This window comes from Dipodomys merriami, unplaced genomic scaffold (assembly GCF_024711535.1).
Source record: "Dipodomys merriami isolate MVZ:Mamm:240054 unplaced genomic scaffold, mDipMer1.0.p SCAF_9, whole genome shotgun sequence".
Taxonomy (NCBI): domain Eukaryota; kingdom Metazoa; phylum Chordata; class Mammalia; order Rodentia; family Heteromyidae; genus Dipodomys; species Dipodomys merriami.
The window spans coordinates 4,960,084-4,980,372 of NW_027206512.1; positions in this window are offsets into that span (position 1 = coordinate 4,960,084).

The following is a 20,289-nucleotide window of genomic DNA, read 5'->3' on the forward strand; positions in this document are numbered from 1 at the left end:
ACGGACAAGGGTCTCATATCTAAAATATACTTGGAACTCAAAAAATTAAACCACCCAACAACAAACCCTCAAAGAAACAACTGCCCAATAAATAAGTGGGCGAAAGACTTAAAGAGAAGCTTCTCTGAAGAAGAAAGAAGGATGGCCAATAGACACATGAAGAAATGTTCAACATCCCTAGCCATAAAAGAAATGCAAATCAAAACTACATTGAGATATCACCTCACTCCAGTTAGAACAGCAAAAATCAAGAACTCTAACAACAACAGATGCTGGAGGGGATGTGGACAGAAAGGAACCTTACTTCATTGTTGGTGGGAATGTAAACTTGTTCAACCACTTTGGAAAGCAGTATGGAGGTTCCTCAAAAGACTTCACATAGATCTCCCCTATGATACAGCAATCCCACTTTTGGGCATTTACCCAAATGTTTACAAACAAGACCACACTAAACCTACCAGCACAACTATGTTTATTGCAGCATTATTTACCATTGCTAAGATATGGAACCAACCCAGATGCCCCTCAGTAGATGAATGAATCAAGAAAATGTGGTATATATACACAATGGAATTCTATGCCTCCATCAGAAAGAATGACATTTCCCCATTTGTTAGGAAATGGAAAGGTTTGGAAAAAATTATATTAAGTGAAGTAAGCCAGGCCCAAAGAAGCATAGGTCCCATGGTTTCCCTTATTTGCAATATCTAGTATAGGTATGAGTCAAGCGGAAAAGGTCAGATAATGTGATGTTAGGAAAATGAACCCTTAAATATGTATTTTAATGTTTTTGTTTCTTTCATGCATGTGTTTCTAACGCATTTATAAGATTATTTCTTTGTTGCTTTGTATGTCCCTCCCCCACAGTATAACCCCTGCTTTCACTATATTTGATATCAGTATAACATGTGGAGGAGATGGGGACAAACAAGTCATTTAAGGATTCAAGTGGACCTGTTGCAACAATGAGAAGTACAAAATGTCATGTCAAAACCAACTTTACAATGTCGGTGTGTGGGGGGGATATAATTGGGTGGGGGGAGGCTGGGAAGGGAGGTGAAATGTAAACAAAGGAGGAGGCTGCAATGCTTGGTAAGAAATGTATGCATTATCCTGCCCATGTAATTGTAGCCCCTCTGTACAGTATGTTCTCAAATAAAATAAAATTAAATTAAAAAAAAAAAAGAAAGTGGCAAAAACTCCCATGCTCATGGATTGGAAAGATCAACATTGTGAAAATGGCAATACTTCCCAAGGCTATCTACAAATTCAATGTGATGCTTTTCAATATTCCAACTTCATTCTTCAAGGAAATAGAAGAGGCAATCCAAAAATTCACATGGAATGATAAAATAGCAAAAAGATCCTTAACAGAAAGAACAGTGCTGGAGGAATATCAATACCAAATTTCAAACTCTACTACAAAGCCATAGTAATCAAAACAGTATGGTACTGGCACAAGAACAGATCTCAGGACCAATGGAATCGAATTGAAAACTAGAAATGAACCTACAGACCTATAGCCATCTAATCTTTGATAAAGGAACTAAAAAAATAGAATGGAAGAAAGACAGCCTCTTCCGTACATGGTGCTGGCAAAATTGGATAACTGCTTGTAGAAAACTAAAGCTAGATCCTTATATATCACCCTGCTCCAGAATCAACTCCAAATGGATCAAAAACCTCAGAGTCAAAGCAGACACTCTGAAAACATTACAGGATGGAATAGGAGAAACCCTGGGTCTCCTTGGCACAGGCCAAATTTTTCTTAATAGAGACCCAGAAATACAACAAATCAAAGAAAGGTTGGATAAGTGGGATTGCATAATATTGCAGAGCTTCAGAAAAGGACAAAGGACATAGCTAGCAAGATCAATAGAAAGCCCACGGATTAGTAGAAGATCTTCACTAGCCATACAATAGACAAGGGTCTCATATCTAAAATATACCTGGAACTCAAAAATCAAATCCCCGAACAACAAATCTTCAAAGAATCAACTCCCCAATAAATAAATGGGCTAAAGACTTACAGAGAAACTTCTCTGAAGAGAAAGAAGGATGGCCAATAGACACATGAAGAAATGCTCAACCTCCCTAGCCATAAAAGAAATGCAAATCAAAACAATATTAAGATACCACCTCAACCCAGTTAGAATGGCTATAATCAAGAACTCTAACAACAACAGATGCTGGAGGGGATGTGGACAGAAGGGAACCTTACTTCATTGTTGGTGGGAGTGTAAACTTGTTCAACCACTTTGGAAAGCAGTATGGAGGTCCCTCAAAAGACTCCACACAGAGCTCCCCTATGACCCAGCAATCCAACTTTTGGGTATTTAGGAAATTTTGACCTGTGCTCAGGTATGTTAGCGTATTTCCTATTCCTTCCTGTAATATTTTCAGGGTCTCTGATTTAACCTCAAGGTCTTGGTTGATCCATTTTGAGTTGATTCTGGTGCGGGGTAAAATATAAGGATCTAATTTCAATTTTCCACAAGTGTGTAGCCAATTGTGCCAAGACCATTTGTTGAAGAGCTGCCTTTCTTCCATCTGATAATTTTGGTTCCTTTATTGAAGATTAGGTGGCCATAGGTTTGTGGAATCATATCTGGTTCTTCCTTTCTATTCCTTTGATCCTGTGCCAGTACCAAGTTTTTGCTGTTTTGTTATATATATAACTGCAGCTTTATAATAGAGTTTGAAGTTTGGTATTGATATTCCTCCAGCAGTGTTCTCCGTGCTAAGGATTGTTTTTGTTTTTGTTTTTAATATCTGATGTCTTCTATTGTTCCATATTAATTTTTGGATTACTTCTATTTTAGTAAAGAATGTTGTTGGGGAAGTGGCGCTGTAGCTCAAGTGGTAAAGTGCTCCCCTTGAGCTGAAGAGTTGAGGGATAGCGCCCAGGCCCAGAGTTCAAGCCCCACGACCGACAAAAAAAAAAAAAAGAATATTGTTGGAATATTGATAGGTATTGTATTGAATCTGTAAATAGCTTTGGGAAGTATTGCCATCTTCACTATGTTAATTCTCTCACTCCAGGAGCATGGGAGGTTTTTCCACTTTCTTAAATCTGCTTTAATTTCCTCTTTTTTAAAGTTTCATCATAAAAGTCCTTGATCTCTTTGATTAAGTTTGTTGCTGGTATTTTATGTTTTAGAAGTTATTACAAAATGAGTTGCTTTTTTATTAAGTCAACTCTTGGTTTTTGAAATCTAGTACTGCTTTTGAGTCAAAGCTGAGTACAAGATGGATTTCTGTTCATCTCCCAATATAATGAGAGCCACTGTCACCCCACCAAAAGCTACATACCAATCACTTCCCATATTTGTTTTCATATAAGCTCCCTTTAATTGATGATCTGTCAACAACATTGAACTTACTGTGACAAAATTTCTGAGTTTTATAAGAGCAGTCAGAGATTTGTTTATTTTTTCTAAAACGGTCAGCTTCAACTCTGCTGATAATGTGTTTTTGTTTGAAAATGAGCAGATAGGATGCTGGAATGATCCCAGAATCCACAATGACTGACAGCTGCAGCTTGTTTAGTGTCCAGCTCTGGAAGGTTTAACTTAATGCACAAGTTAGGCAAATGCACAAGTTAGGCAAATAACAAGCTATCACAAAAATGGATAAAGATTGGGATGGAAGGTCCTAGAAAAAGAATTTATAAAAATAAACATTTAAAAAGCAAATCCACTAAATGAAGAGTCAAGAAAATACCATTTTTCACCTTACTGAAGTATGACTGAAAATTTAAAATTTGGTGATTCTCATCAACAAATTAATATATTCACCCACTTAGACATTTTACCTTTTGTTGTATGTGTAATAACACATGAAAAGACTCAACCAGCAAATTTCAACTACATAATGCATTCTTAGTGACTGTTGTTATCATGCTCAACATGAGATCTCTATAAGTCACTGGTATTATAATTGAAATTTATGCACTTAGGACAAAAACTACTTCCTCCATTATCTCCAGCTGTTAACAGCCTCCATGCTACTCTTTTTTCTATTGGATTTATTAGAGATTTCACACAAAAGTGAGATATTCAAGGTTTCTTTTTTTTTTATTAGAGTGGCAGGATTTTACACAGAATAAAAAGGACCTTGCTTTTATTGAATTTATAAATGAAGGAAATATTTTATAATTATAAATGTAACCATAATTATTTACATTATCCTCAGTGAAATTATCTTTGAATTGGATTCATTTTGAGTTATTTGTGGACCTGGATATTCATATCTTCCCAAAAGTTTCTGAAGTTATATTTTTAGATAAGCACCTTTTAATTGTCTTTCTCTGTTCTTTCTCTTGGATTTCCAATATACAAATCTTGCTTTTTCCATTCATATATCATCATTCATAGGCTTTGTTGTTCTTTTTTGTATCCATATTTTTTTCTCTTCTGTCTAAATATTTTTAAAAACTGTCTTTGAATTTGCAAACTGTCTTTGAATTTGCTGGGTTGAGTTTGCTGCTGAATTTCTCTGTTGCGTTATTCATTCCATTTTTTTTTCAATCCTAGAATTTTAGCTTGGTTCTTTTTAAAAAGTAATTTCGGGTTCACTTCATTAAACTTCTTTTCATTGTTTTATTGACTTCATTTAATTTTTTACCCATGTTTTCACGATTTTGCTGAGAGTTGTTAAAATAATTTCTGTTGAATTCTATTACAGGGAACTAATATATTTTGCAATTAGTTACAGAATAGTTATAATAATCCCTGGGTAATATGATGCTTCCTTGACTTTTCTTATTTCTAGGGACCTTACATTCATACATGTTTGAGGGATCAATGATCTTTGACCTTTTCAAATTCTTTGGTAGTAAAGACTTTTAACTGTTTATGAGGGTTACAGCCAAATAGAACTACAGAGGAGTACAGCAGTATAGTCTTCACACAAACCCACTAGTTAAAGATAACATTGGTGAAAGTCATGGACATTCGAAGCTATAGCTACACTGCTGGTGTTTCTTTATTTTTCCTTCTCCCACTGTGGTCACATGTCAGGCATTTTCATACCCTTAGTATGAAGTTAGGATGAAGTTGAACCCTCAGCATCAGTAAAGGCACAAATACTCACAACAATGGTAGAGCCAGTGTTCTAGGCTCAAGGGCACAAGGGAGCTGAGGCTTGGAACATGAGTATACTTGCTATGTTGTTGGTGCCAATAAATGAGGCACATATATGAAACAAGGACTGGGTGTCTTAGTTATGCCATGGTCACTCAGGCCTAGTAAGGTAAGATGAAGCAGACACATGAGCCTTAGCATGACAGAATACAACAATAACTGAGTCCAAGAGACAGGTACACTCCAAGGATGTGTCATAGCTGTTTCCATCATCATAGCTGTTTCCATCACTAGGGATTAGATCAGAGCAGCACCATCACAACCTATGCCTTGCCTTTGCTGGATAGTTTTCCCTCCCCAGAAGCTTCCTCCTCCTGGGTGGGGCTACCTTCCCCTGGTCAGACTCCTTTGCCCTGTTGAAAAATGGCAGTTGCTACTACCTCTCAGGCTCATTTTACCTGCTAGCTGTTCTGGCCAGCTCTCTGCCAGTATCAAAGAGGGCATACTTCTTGGTTTGAGGGCCGACTTCTTTCCAGAACCTGTTCTCTGGGCAGAAGTGAGGATGAGTTTTGTGGGGTACTCATGTATTCCCTTGATGCTTTGGACCTTCCATGCTCTGCAGTCATCTGTGGCCAACAAGATGTGATTTTCCATTCCAAATTATCCAGTTCTTGCTGGAGGTGAGTACCAAAGAGTACACACTCTGACAGGTGTTTTGGTCCCACCACATTCACGGCCACTGCCTCTGGTGTGTGCTCATATCTGTCTTCTTAAGCAGGCTGCCTCTAATTTTCCTCTCTGGCAAAAAATCTCTGTACAATTATGGCTCACATGATGTGACTTTCTAGATGAGGACTATTTGATAAGATCCTGAAGCTTTGGTTTTTCAAAGACAGCTATGCAGACCCCCTTTTTGACCCTCTGCCATCTTCTTGTCTTTCCTGCTGAGGTTCTTATACCCTTGTCCTTTTGGGGGAATTATTTCAAGGAGATTGCTCTCAGCAACAAGCTACACTGGACTGCAAATATAGCATTGGTAAGATACTTACATCTTCAACTTTTATGTCCCACAGGGATCCTGCTGCTTTCTTATTGTCATTCAGAACTTTCCTAGTGATGTTTTTTACATTTGGTGATAAGTCATTGTCTTTGTTTTCTCCCTGATAGGCGGAAGAGCATTGTTACTTCTAAGTGACCATCTTACTGATGCCTCTCACCTCTAGTTAATATTAATTAAAAAAATAGGTCAGAAGGAAAATTTTATTGACTGGCTTAAAAATTACTCAAAACCAGATAAATAAATAAATATGACAAATAAGAAGAAAGAATTCTCTTGAAAAATGCCATTTAGGAATGCATATTTGTTTAACATAACATCAGAAACTCTGGGAAATTTATTTTTGGAAGCCACAATGAAACATTATGGCTATTGTCCAGAAGAAAATCTACCAGTGCCACAAACCTCTATTTTATCTGTCTTGCAGGTGATTGAATCATATTTACAATCATGATGATCCCATTCTAGCTAACAAAAATTCATGTCTCTGCAATTGCTGTAAGACTTTAGCCATCGACCTTCAAAATACCTTGTTTAAGAAAGGTCAGATGTCAGGCTTTTCTTTAAACATGACTTATTCATCAGTTCTGACCACACATGTTACAATTCTTCACTATGCAGTCTTGCAAGACTATCTTTCTGCTGTTCATCTAACAACCATGGCATTTTTTTTATAAATCTAAGAGATGCTAAAATGAATATCCATTATTTTTGAAGGTCATAAGAAATCACAAATCATATTGTAAAGTCTGAAGGTATATGCATGTGTTTCAAAAATGCCAGTGGCTCACACCTGTAATCTTAGCTAATCAGGAGACTGAGTTCTGAGGATCACAGTTCAAAGCCAGCCCAGGTAGGAAAGTTTGTGAGACTCTTATCTCCAATAAAGCCATTAGAAAACCAGAAGTGGTGCTGTAGCTCAAGCAGTAGAGCCCTCACCTTGAGCTGAAGAGCTAAGGGATAGTGCCCAAGTCCAGAGTTCAAGCCCCACGACCGACAAAAAAAGGAAAAAATGCAATGTCCCCAACAACTTTTGAGTAACCTCAATAATGGTGATACTCTATGCAAATTATTTTGTGTGTATCAATTTTGGGAAAGTCTAGGGAATGCTTACAGGTATCCCATTTACTACTCATTCCTTTAATTCTCAACCTCCTAATCTATAAAGCTGAATTACTTTGGACTCAGCACCTATCCTATTGAAATGTGAAAGTTTTGAGTTAAATGGCCTATTGAAGTTCTATGTTAACAAAGGAATAACAAAAATATACTTTCTAAATTCAGGCTGATATTCCAGGAGGTATATGTATAAACAGTGAGAGTCTAAACTGAGTGACTAATAGCATGTGCTTATGACCATATATTTTAATTAAATACTTTAAAAGTACAAACATAGAGTGATAATTGGTTCAGTCCATCTAATATAGAGAAAGTATTTTTCTTTGAACCATAGGAAAAAATTATTAAATTAAAGGCTTTTAAAATAAAACATTTTTTCCAGGAAGAATTGAGGCATTTAAGCTATATCATATGGAGTTATTATCGTTATATATCACATATAAAATGTAAGTCTATTTAAATCAACCTATTTAGAAACTATTTTAGACATATATAACTTAGAGGACCAAGGCACGTTAATCTCAGGAAAAATAAAGTAAAAGTTGTAATTTAAAATAACATTGTTTTTCATATTTTAAAAATTGCTTTGTTCTTTTTTCCATAACTTTCTCCTTTTTTTAACTGTGGAAGGAAAGTGGGAAATAGTAATATCTAAGACAAAACTTCTCTAATACCACACTTGAACTAACAATTCAGCTATCTGTAGATTGTGGGGATTGACTCCTATCCTCCCTTGGAGACTTCTATTTACACTGGGATAGCATTTTAGATGAAGAAAACTGAAGAGATACTATGTCACAGAATTGGAAAGGGAGAAATAAAGAAGTTCCACAAGACTCCTCTGTCTCCACACAAGAAATGTTTTACAAGTCCGAATTTTAAAAAGAAGAAAGAAGAGAGAGAGAGGAAGAAGAAGAAGAAGAAGAAGAAGAAGAAGAAGAAGAAGAAGAAGAAGAAGAAGAAGAAGAAGAAGAAGAAGAAGAAGAAGAAGAGGAAGAGGAGGAGGAGGAGGAGGAGGAGGAGGAGGAGGAGGAGGAGGAGGAGGAGGAGGAGGAGGAGGAGGAGGAGTTGAGATGGAGACTAAGGAATTTATTTCCAGTGTGCTTCTTGATAGGCTGAAAGGAAAACAACTACCATTTTTTAAAGTTTATTGTTATTGTGAGGTGATGTACAGAAGAGTTACAGTGACATAATGTAAATGAAGAAGACATTTCTTTTTATGCAATGTCAATACTTCTCTGACTCTCTTCCCAGTTTTTTCCTCCAATCCCCACTCACAAGTTGTTCAATAGTGTGTAGCAAGTATCACTGTTGCATTTGTTCACCCTTTGTCCCTCCATTTTTGTGCACCTCCTATCCTGACAAAGACAGATAACAAAAGGAAAAGAAAACAAAAATGGCAACTAAGAAAAAAAACCTTTGTTTCCATTTCCTGGAGTTCATTTCAATAAATATTATTTTATCTGATCAGATGCACATAGATATTGAGTCTATGTGATCCTCTCCTAAAAATATCCTCCTTTGGTCTCACCCTGTGTGAATGCCTAGAGATCTATATAATTTATCAAGTCCTTGTGTGTTTTTTTTTTCCTTTTACCATCCAGTGTGTTTACTTTCTAAATACATTCTAGTTATCACAAATGAGGGAAACCATGCAACCTATGTTTCTTTGGGTTTGGTTTACTTTGCTTAACATAATTTTTTCCAAGTCTTTCCATTTCCTAACAAATGGAACAATGCGAGTGGGGACCAAGATGGCAACGGGGCAGTAAGGAAATGCCACAGCTCTCCCCAACCAAAAAGAGAGTTCGAGTTCCAACACTTAATCTCCCCAAGAGACTGACAACAACAAAAAGATGAACACCCAGAGAAAAACAGGAGGTGGAAACAAACAAAAAGAAAGAAAAAGAAGAATTTCAGAACAGAGAAGTGCAAAGACTCCTTCCCCAAATTTTACTGGCCACGCAGCAGTGCGCCAAGCCACAGCCAGCCTGCACCAGAGTCCCAGAGACACAGGGGGCTATCTGCAGATAATCCATCCGCACAGAAGCTGCCTGAGACACTGGTGTCAAACCTGCTGATCACGATGAACAGAGAAACCTCCGAGCTGGGAGCTTGCACAAAGATCCCACCCCCACCCCTCACTCTCCATCTGAGCAGAGAGGCTCCCTCCCACCAAAGCCACTCAGCCCCATGGCAGGAACCCCAGAGCTACAGGAGACACCCATAGAACACCAGAGCATAAGACCTGCAAGGAACTGGTGTTGATCTGGAGAGCACAAACAGAGACAAACCCCAGCCCTCAGAACCTGCATGGAGGCCCCACCCCCACCCCTCGGGCAGAGGCTGGAGGCCCATCCCATGGCCCAGACCCCAACAGCATCAACCTAGGCAGATGCAGAGACAGAGGAGAAACCCCAGCGTTCAGAACCTGCATGGAGGCCCCTCTCTCACCCCTCGGCTGGAGTCCTGAGGCCCATCCCGCGGCATGACCCGAACAGCATCAACCAAAGCAGAGACAGAAGAGAAACATGCAGAGCCATCACTGTCCAGCCCAGCCCACAACCACCTCAACTGAACTCTGATTGCAAAGGCAACCAACGACCTACATCACACAGAAACAACAACTAGCTCCAGGGTGAGTACCTTGCAGGGGACAGTGTATCCTTCAAGGGAGTCCAGAGCTGGTGGGAATCCCCAGACCCTGACCCAGACCCCTACCCCAACACCTGGACCACAAAACCCACTAAAACTGAGAACTGTTCGAAAGCTCCACCAGCCCGTGGAGCACAATCAGCTGGCCAGGCTAGAGCAAGAGCACCTCTGGAAGGAAGCTTAAACACCCAAGCCAGGAACAGCCCCCCTGGGTCAAGACACCCAACAGTGGAAGAAATTTGAACTGTGTACTCCAGGCTGCGTAACTTAGGCCAGATACACAGCAGCACAGGTCCAGCCAGCAACTCCTCCTAACTGAAGTCAGAAGCTGAGCATACACCTCAGCAAAGGGGAGAAAAACAGGGAACTGCACCCCCTGGGAATCAAGCCTGTGACAGCAAAAGACCCGGGGGTTCAGGAAAAGAGAAGCCCAAATCCCACCAGAACCCAACCCATACATTCTAGGCTGGGAATTGACAACACAGGCCACCAGCACCTGATAATATTCAGGAGCTCAGGCTGCTAAGGTGGCTCAGCAGTAGAGTGCTTGTTTTGGGTGCATGAGGCCCTGGATCTGATTCCTCAGCACCACATAAAAAGAAAGGGCCAGAAATGGTGCTGTGGCTCAAATGGTAGGGTGCCAGCCTTGAGCTGAAGAGCTGAGGGACAGCACACAAGCCCAGAGTTCAAGCCCACAACCTCTCCCCCCCAAAAAAAAACATCAAGAGTCCATAACAGATTCCAGCATCTGGGAGCGTGCATCCAGCACATCCAATCTCGCCAAGAGCACCTGTAGGAGCAAACAGGAGTAGTCTAGGCTACTCAACCCTTCTAAAGGCAGGAACTGCCAGTGATCTACAGCAGAGAGCCGAGAACCCTATGTGGGTCAGACCAGCAGATGTCAGACCAGATTCATCTGTTTGAATCACTACTAAATAACCACATTCTGCTTATCACATATATGGTATGTATGTGCACACCGGAGGGAAACCAGGAGAATGACACACAACTATAGGGAATCAGGGAAAAACATACAACAGCGGGACACATCAGCTGTACTGGACATTGACCAAAATGAACTAAGCAACTTAATGGCAATGATGGGAGGGAGGGGACAAGTGGGAAAGAGGGAACAGCTGATACTATGCAATACAAAAGAAATATACATACCACCCAATGTGGAAGAAATAACTGTATTACAAAGGTCATAGAACTCATAAATCTTATAGACCATGATAGACAATTTGCTCCAGGAAAGTTAGAATGTGTTTGTGACTTTAACTGAGCATCACTATCCCACAATACTGTGAAATTTGGGAAATTATGTAACCACTTAATCACAATAAAAAATTTGGAAAAAAATGGAACAATGCCATTCTTTCTGATGGAGGCAATAGAATTCCATTATATATCTATATATATATGGTCTATCATCTACTGAGGGGCATCTGGGTTGATTCCATATCTTAGCTATAGTAAATAATGCTGCAGTGAACATAGTTGTATTGATGGCTTTAGGTCAGCCTGGTTTGTGGTCATTTAGATAAATGCCCAGGAATGTGATTGCAGAATCATAGAGAAGCTCTATGTTTAGTCTTTGGAGGAACCTCCATACTGCTTTCCAGAGAGGACGAACAAGTTTACATTTCAACCAACAGTGTTGTAGCGGTCTTTTTTGCCACATCCCTGCCAGCATTTCTTTTTGTTAGTATTCTTGATAATGGCCATTCTAAATGGGGTGAGGTGGAATCTCAATGTAGTTTTGGTTTGCATTTCTTTCATGACAAGAGATGTTGAGCATTTGTTCATGTGTCTATTGGCTATATTTATTCCTTTCTCTGAGAGTTCTCTCCTTAAGTCTTTAGCCCATTTATAAATGGGTTGTTGTTTCTTTGAGGGTTTGTGTTGGGGAAGTTTACTTTTTTGAGCTTTAGTATATTTTAGATATGAGGACATTGTCTGATGCATAGCTGGCAAAAATCTTTTCCCATTCTGTGGTCTTTCTATTTATCTTATTATCTATATCCTTTGCCATTCAGAAACTCTTCCACTTTGATGCAATCCCATTTTTCCAGTCCTTCTTTGATTTACAACTACACTTTTGCACTTTGCAAACAAATTAGCTTTGGAATCCTTTTACCCTCAAGAGAATCAAAAAAGGACTTTCCTGGGATGGTCACCACCAGAGGATATACAGACTTTTCCAGTTTGGACCCAGCGGTGTTGCAAATAGTGTAAGAACTCCACCAGATTGGGGACTCACTCACCGAGGCTACAGACCTTAGATATGAGCCTGGATGAAGGTGTACACAGAGACCACATTCAGGGAAATCAGTGCCCTTGACTCATTTAAACTGCTACCATTCTGGGAAAAATTATTTTAGCATTTAAAATACCTTTTTACTCACTAATTTATTGCTCTTTATTGTTTTTGTATTCAAATACATCATACTTGTCTGAAACAAGTTGCATGTGAATGAACCACCTAATAAAATGTATTTTAATACCAAATTGACTTACAATGAAGACTGATACAGAATTTTGAAGGTACTTCTTAGCAATTGATTGAATTCCACAACAACAGAGAGCAAGTTCCTTGTGACTGTGTGCTCCATTTTGTTTGTGTCAGAGATAAAGCTAAGAGAAAGTATGTCATTAGCCTAAAGTCACAAAGCTATCAGTGTCATGTTGAGATGGCCCTCTGTCCACCAGTCTCATTCTTAACTGTCACTTTGTTCTTGTGCCATAGTTTTAAGAGGCCCCTGCTTTACATCAAAATAGCTTGCAGGTCACCAGTTGGTTCTATAGTTATCAATTCATCCATGAGCTTATTCTCTTAAACACTGCAGATATAAAAACTGAGTTTTCATTATTATTGATTTGCTAAGTGATATGTGTTTAATTGAAGAAAAAAGCTGGAATAAAAACTTAGTCATAATCTAAATTCTGCATATGGCTTTGGACAAGGCCTTCCTCTTACAAAACTTGAGACAGAATTCCCATTTCTTCAGTGTCTTAAAGCAATCTAGGTATTTGTAATACTAAATTGGAAATAAGGTTATATGATGTCAAATAATTTTATTATTAACGTTGTAATGTGATAATATTACACCCTTAAGAAATGTAAAGTTATTGAAGGAATACTGTCTTTAGGCTCACATAATTCTGCTATTTTAAAAAATTCAATAACTGAAATAAATGCATTTGCTTAGTAGTTGTATTGCGTATACCTGTACCCAAATAAAACAGTATATAACATGATCCTCAGAAGTGGAAAAAATTTTATCACCACAGAGAAAAAGGTTTGGATTTGGGTATTTTCATTCTCACTTCTAAATCAGAAGTGCTAATAAAAGATTTTAAAAAAAGGTATGCTTTTATGACTGTGATGATACTTTTGTAAACACACCTGGGTACTCACTGAGTACCCAGTAAAAATTCTGGTTTCTATAGTCTCTAAACACCATTTTAGATACCTTGATTATTTGCAGATGTGGTTTTGTGTCCATTTATTTTTTATAAATCATAAAAAATGTACAAAAACATAAAATCCTTCCATTCAATTCTTATATTTAAATTGACTGCTTTACTGCCACTGTGTGTGTGAAAATCTGATCCCTTGGCTTGGTCTTTGTAGTGAAAATTCGCACAGCTGCAGGCTATAAGATCAAACAAAAAGAAAAAGAATGGGCTCTAGGAGGAATTCTATTGTAAAACAATCCCCAACTGCTATCAGACCAGCCAAATCCAGAGCAAAACAACAATAATAATTATGAGCCTTTTCAGGTACAATGTCAGGGAAGGGAGAAAAGAGAAACTCCTCTTTCAAAGGAGAACCACCAAGGAGAATAAAATCTACTCCCATAGTTCAGATTGGATTCTCCTGCAAATAATACAGCTGATAATCTCCTTCTGAATTCCCCAGTGCCATTCTCCTATTTATTTATTTTTTCATGTATAAGGTAATACAAGTCAGGTAAAGAAGGTGAAGAAGTTTTTATTATTTCTTTTCTTCTTTTAAGAAAAAAGTCGTGTTACCCCTACTACCTCTTCCCAATATCTATTTGTCAGTTGCAATATCCCAACTTTACACCAGTGGCTGAATTTATAGCTTTAGTCCTATCCTTTTCATGCTCGTGTAGAAACTATTATCAAATGAGTGCAGTGCCATCAACACAGATAAGTACCTTCCAATTCCCAATTTCATGTAAGTAGGCAGAAGGCAGAGGGCCAGAGGGCTGGACAACTATCCTAAGTGACAATTTATTTTTTAATTTAATTTTATTATAAAAATGTTGTACAGAGGGATTATAGTTATGTAACTAAGGGAATGAGTACAATTCTTGTCAAGCATTGTTACCCTTTCCCTTGTTGTTCTCCCAGTATCCCTTCCCTCCCCCACTTCCCTCACTACTCTCCTCCCCACCCCAAGTTGTAAAGCTCATTTCCAATATACTGGGTATCCTTGTTGCAATGGGTCATCCTGTGTCCTGGTTTCAGTGTTTTGTTACTCCCCTTCCCCTCCCCAAATTAGACAAATGTATATACAGATACAGGGTACCAAAATCAAGTACAGTGGTTTCTCTTCAGATGGCATAAATCTTTCACATTTTACTAAATGACAATTTAAATTCAAGTCATGGTGCTAAGGGCTCTCAAGTCATTTGTAATTGGACTTTCTACCAGGTTGCCATAATAGTATTTCATTTTCTATTGGATTTTTCAGGTCAGATTGCTACAGAAGTGATGCCTTTTATTAAAATATTTGACCTAACAGATCCTAACATAAATTGTAGTAGGAAGACCCCTACTTAGGCAGGCAAGCCCACCTAGTCTTCCGGAGTGACATGACAGAGCCCACTGCAACAAAGTTGTTAACAAAGAAGCAACTTTATTGAGAAGGTTCCTACACTGACTGGTCAGGGCTGCAGCATAGGCTCGGAAGCTGATACTGTGACCCCAAGTGGCCCCCATTCTTTAGTTTTTAAAGGAAAATCCATGAGGTCGAGCCTGGTCATGTGCAGGTGACCAATGGGATCATAACACATACAAAGGATTGTACAGTCTTACCAGACCACACGCAGGTGGCCAATTAGGTTACAGTTTGAAATGACTGTTTAAACGAGGTCTACCTTTTGGTGGGCAAAAGGTAGGGTTTACCATAAGCATGTGCAAAAGGCAGGGTTTACTGTAAGCATGTGGTGTCACCAGTTGGAGACAGAATACAATTTATCTGTTTTATGGGTCAGTCTTTAACTCAACAATCAAGGGTGGGTTAAGTTGTTAAGGGGAGGGAGACCAGATGCATTTTTTTCATGCTGGGAACTAGGTCCATAGAGTCTAAAATCCCTAAAACAAAGGTGCACCTCAAAATGGAATCATACCAGCTTGGGACCCATCTCAGTGTCCACTTCAAAATATTGAATACAAGTTAACGTTCAGATTGTTTTTAATAAATTCAGTAGAATGTTTCCCCTCATCCAGCTTTGCAACTCAAATAATTTTCTTACCTTGCTCACTAATAATTTCAAAATGTAAATAGATTAAAAAATTTTAGAGGTGCTGGGAAAGTGGCTCAGTGGTAGAGTGCTTGCCTTGCATGCATGAGGCCCTGGGTTCTATTCCTCAGCACCACATAAACAAAAAGATAAAAGACAGAAGTGGCTCTGTAGTTCAAGTGGTAGAGCATTACTTGAGCTGCAGAGCTGAGGGACAGCACCCAGGCCCAGAGTTCAGGCCCCACGACCGGACCAAAAAAAAAAAAATTTTTTTAGAATCTAAATGCTTAGAATTTGGTATCATTTTTTATTATGACCTGTGCCAAATGTTTTAGTACAATATTTAGAACAAATTACTATCAAATATAGTTAGAGCAAGTTAGGAAAGCAGAAAAATATATATATATATCCACTATATGTATATATATGTATATATATATATATATCCACTATATGTGTGTATCCAAGCATATTCATTATATACTTATATATAGTATTACTAAAAATAATATATAGCATATGTATATATATAATATATACTATATAGAATATATGATATATACTAACTATATAGCATTCATATTTATAAATATATTTATTTTACTTATATATTATTTTATTCTGTTATTTTATTATTATATCAATATTTATTATATTATATTTGTATATTAAGTATAATAATATATTTTAAATGTGTTATATATTTATATTTATAATAAATATAAATATATATTTATCATGTATAATATATATTTATTATAAATAAAAATATATAAATACAGGTTATATTTAATATTATTAGATCCATTATATATAGAATGAGATACATATTTTCTTATCATTTCCTATGTACATAACTTTATCTTCCATTATAATGAGAGTAAGAAATATCCTCTGAAAACCTTAAAGCCAACAGTAGAATTTGATAAGACAGTGGTTGATCTGGTATGGAAAGCTAACTTTGGTAAAGTAAGGTACTCTGTCACCCACCTCTTCTTAGAAAGCTATTGCAAGATGCCATCTTAAGAAAGGGCCTATATCGTTTGAAATAAGGTACTTTGGGGACCTGAGAATAAAAATAATAGTACAGGGAGTCTCAAGACACCCTGCCACAGTGTCTGGAAGGGGAATAGCCATAGGTGATGGTTGTGTAGAGGGAAAGTCTCCTTGCCAGAGGTTCATGATAGAAATGAAATACCAAGCCTGCGTTAACAGGCAACCAGAACTAATCTTCTGACTAGGTGTGTTGGCTGTTAAGTGGACTTGTGAGCCATGCGCTCAGAAAAACTGCATCATGTGATGTGTATACAACCACCACCTCTACTCCCAGTGCCCAAGGAGATGAACTGCTGGATATAGTATATAAGCACTAAGAAAATCCACCAGGATTTTCCTACTGTGTGTTTGTTTTGCAGTAGAATTGAAAGGCTTAAGTCTACACTTTCTGAATCATGTAACTTTCATATCCTCCTCCCACACACACAGAAGTAGGTGACCTGCTCAACTCTCTATGCACTGAAACTGGCAGACTTCTCTGACTGTAAAAGACAAATAAAGGCATTGAAACAATATTCAACAAAATAATGGCAGGAAATTTTTCTGACTTTGAGAAAGAATCACCTGTGTGATGGAGGATAATAGAAATCCAAACATGGAAGAGAAGCAGCACCTCAATACACATTTTAACAAAAGCATTAAATCTAGCTTATCAGGAGGTTGATATCTGAGGATTGAGGTTTGGAGACAGCCAAGATAGAAAGTCTATGAGATTCTTATCTCCACCAAAAAGCCAGAGTGGAGCTTTGGTTCAAGTGGAAGAACATTAGACTTGAGAAAAAAAGCTCACAAACAGAACCCAAGGCAGAAGTTCAAACCCCAGGATCAAAATGCACAGGCATATGTATGTGCATGCACACACACACACACACACACACACACACACACACACACACACACACACACACACACACACACACACACACACAGGATATGAAAAAGAGGAGTTAAGTTAACATATTTATCTACCCAGACGTTAAATGCAAGGATGGCATGAAAAGACAATTCAAGGGTACAGGACAATTGCCAACCTATACTACTATACTGAATGAAGCTATCCCTCAGAATTAATGGCAAAATTCATAGAATGAGTTCAATTGTGAACTTTTGCTTTCAATTTCATTGAAGAGTTGGAGGAGTATTGGTGTGAGCTCTGCTTTGAAGGCCTTGTTCCACTATAAATCCATCTGGTCCTCAGCTTTTCTTAGATGGGAAGTCTTTTATTGCTGTTTCTATTTCAGTGCTTGATATAGGCCTGTTAAATTAGTTTAAATCATCTTGGTTTAGTTTCAGCATGTCAATATTTGCTACAAAAAGGTCCATTTCTGCCAGGTTCTCAAACTTATTAGCATAAAGCTTTGAGAAGTATTCCCTTATAATATGAATCTTGGTTGTTTCTGTGGTGATGTTTCCATTCTAACCTCTGAGTTTGTTTATTTGGGTGTGTTCTCTTCTTTTAATGATAAGATTTGCTAAGAGTCTGTCATTTTTGTTAATGTTTTTGAAGAACCAATGCTTTGTTTTGTTGATCCTTTCTATTTTTTTTGGATTCTAATTCGTTTAATTCTGATTTAATTTTAATTGTTTCTTTCTGTCTACTGGATTGGGGTTTATCTTGCTGCTTTTTTTCAAGGAGGTTCAGATGTCTCATTAAATTGTTGGTTTCAGATCTCTCCAATATTTTCACTGTATTTGATTTTGGTATAATTTGTGGAGGGGAAAGGAAAAAACAAATTGTTTAAATAGGGATACAGGTAGACCCATTGCAACAATGAGATGTACAAGACGTTATGTCAAAAAATGAACTTAACAACTTTGGCAGGAGGCAGGGGGACAAAGGAGGAGACAACAATGCTTGACAAGAAATGTATTCATTACCTTACTCATGTAATTGTAACCCCTCTGTATGGTATTTTCACAATAAAAAAATAATTCATGGAGAAATTAAAACCTTTCAGAATAAAAAAAAGCCACAGGAATTCATAACCACTAAACTAGTCCTGTAAAATATACTTAAGGGAATCCTACAGCCAGGAGAAGTTAATCAATACAAAAAAATATAGAGAAGAATAAAACCTACCAGAAGAGTATATAACCATAAAAGGGAAAGCAATGGATCATGTGTAATAAAACACCAAACTTACAGGAAACATGGCACATCTCTCAGCAATAATATTAAATGTCAATGGTCTCAACTCTCCAATTCAAAGACAGAAGCTAGGAGTAGAAAATATGATCCATTTGCTACCTGCAAGAAACATCTCACTGACAAAAGACACAGGATTAGAGTAAAAAGATACCAAAAGGGGCTGGGATGTAGCTCAGTGGCAAAGCACTTGCCTAGCAAGTGCAACATCCTGGGTTCGATCCCCAGTACCAAAAAAGAAAAAGACAAAAAAAAAAAAAGATACCAAAAGATCTTCTAAACAAATCAACCTCAAAAGCCAGCAGTAGTAGCCATATTTATATCTGGCAAAACAGACTTCAAACTAAAATCAGCCAGAAGAGACAGGAAGGTAACCTGATATTAACAAAAATAATAATCTATGAAGAAGAATTTAAAGTTGTCAAACTATATGTAACAAATAGCAGTGTATTCATGTTCATTAAATGGACACATTTGGACTACAAGCACTGTTAGACTCCAGAACAATAATTTTCGTGAGAGATTGCAGTGCCACACTCTCACCAAGAGATAGATCATCCAAAAAAAAGATGACAAACAAACCTCAGGATTAACTGACACCATAGGCCAAATAACAGACATAACCAATATTTACAGAGTACTGGTATTTTACCAGTAGCTGTTCAATACACATTCTTCTCAGCAACCCATAGAACTATCTCCAAAATATATCATATCCTACGACATAGAGCAAGTCTGAGGAAAAAAAAGACAAAAACCCCACCTCCTTGTAGTCTATTTGATCATAATGGAATTAAAGTAGAGTAGAACAGTGAAAGATACTACCTAAGATATTCAAACACATGGAGAGTGAACAACACATTGATGAATGACACTTGAGTCAGAGAAGAAATAAGGGGAGAAATCAAACTGTTCCTGGAAAGTAATGAAATCATACCTGAACCTTTGGGATACAAAAAAGGCAGTCCTCAGAGGAAAATTCAGAGCTAAGAGTGCCTACATTTAAAAAAAGAAGAATGAAGTATTCAAATAACCTCATAATACAACTCAAACTTTTAGAAAAACAGAAACAAACCTAACTCCAAACAGAGAGAAATAGTAAAAATTAGGTCAGAAATTAATGGAGTAGAGACTTTCAAAAGGTATTTAAAGTATGGTTCTTTGAAAAAATACACAAGAAGATAAGCCACTTGTTAATTTGACCAAAAGGAGAGAAATTGACTCAAATCAGTAAAAGAAATGAGAAAGGAAATACCACAATAAACAACAAAGGAATCCAAAGGATCATGAGAAAGGACTTCAAAACCCTATTGTGAAATAAGCTGGAAAATCTAAAAGAAATGGGTAGATTGTTAAGTATCTAAACTAAACAAATAGGATATAAATCACTTAAACAGTGCATAAGAAGCAATAAGAATGAAGCAGTAATAAAATATCTCCCCCCACCAAAAAACTCAGAGCTACAGAGATTCATGTCCAAAATGTACCAGACCTTCAAAGAGGAGCTAATACTAATACCCCTGTATGTCCATGGAACAGAAAAACAAGGATCACTATCAAACTGAATTCTCTGAAGTAAGTTTGATGTGTACACTTATTCCAAAAACAGATAAGACAAGAAAGAGAATTATAGCTTAATCTTGTTTGATGAACATTTCTACAAAACAATAAAAT